Source organism: Frankliniella occidentalis, unplaced genomic scaffold (genome assembly GCF_000697945.3).
Source record: "Frankliniella occidentalis isolate FOCC.00 unplaced genomic scaffold, Focc_3.1 Scaffold98, whole genome shotgun sequence".
NCBI lineage: Eukaryota > Metazoa > Arthropoda > Insecta > Thysanoptera > Thripidae > Frankliniella > Frankliniella occidentalis.
In genome coordinates this window covers 608,147-609,257 of record NW_026267227.1, presented here as the reverse complement: position 1 = coordinate 609,257, position 1,111 = coordinate 608,147, and positions in this window count along the sequence as shown.

Below are 1,111 nucleotides of genomic sequence, written 5' to 3'. Positions count from 1 at the left end.
CTGCTGCTGCCACTCAAGGCTCCGCTCCCCCTGTCCCCTGAGCCGAACCGAACCTTAACTAGTGTATTCATGCCCTCATGGGGGGGAGATGGGGGAGGGGGGTCCCCACCCACTCCTTTCCCACCCGTCGCATTAACACTTGCTCCACTTGTCGGTCGGTCGGCGAATAGCGCCCTCAAGTTGGCGGCCGGCCCCGCACGCCCGTAAGTTGGGGGAGTGTGGAGCTGGTCCGAATAACCCCATCCCCCCCTCCCTCACTCCACCGGCTCACGCCCTCCAGCCCTGACCCTCCCAGCCTCTCTGGTCCCCTTCTACCCCCCTCTCTCCCCTCACTCGACTCTCCCGTCACGATGGCCACAGGGTGAAGTCGTATCCATGGTTTGCGGGTTGAGCACAGGGGAGGGGAGGTGGGGGGTGTAGTAGGGGGTCGAAGTTCTGCACCACCGCACAGATCCCTCCCCAACCTCCCTCCCCAACCATCCCGTGTGGCAGGGCAACGCCGTTGTGCGAGTGGTGCGGCCTGATTGTGCCGAGGAGCATTATTGCAGTCTGAATGTGATGTGCCGGTGAGCGTGGTTGTGCGTGATTGTGTGACGGTGAGGGTGTATTTACTTTATTCTGTGTCGTTGAGGCGTTAGTTTTGCGGCTGTGTTGTGCGATGGTGTGGGATGGTGATTTTTGTTGTGCCTGATTTTATGTCCCGTTGAGCGTGGTTGTGCGTTATTGTGTCCCGCGGTGAGCGAGGTTGTGCATGATTGTGTCCGGGTGAGCGTGGTTGGCGCGCCTGCTCGCAATCCGCTGCGTTTTGGGGCGTCATATAAGCGCGCGTTTCCGGCGCTGCGGGCTGCGGCGAGGCGCGCAGCGCGCTCGAGTGGGAGGGAGAGAGAGGAGAGCACTCGGAGGAGCATGGCAGATGAAATTGTCACCCTTATATTCCGTCATAAAAGAAGCCCCCCCCCCAAAAAAAAGGGGGAGGAAAAAAGAAGAAGAAAAAAGCTGTGTGCCCTCGCGCCGCTGTGCGCCGCTGCGCGCGCGCTTCCCTGGGGTGTTGTGAGTGCTGGGAGGCGCGTGAGAGTCTCATGATGGCATCAACGCCCCCCGCCACCCCCTC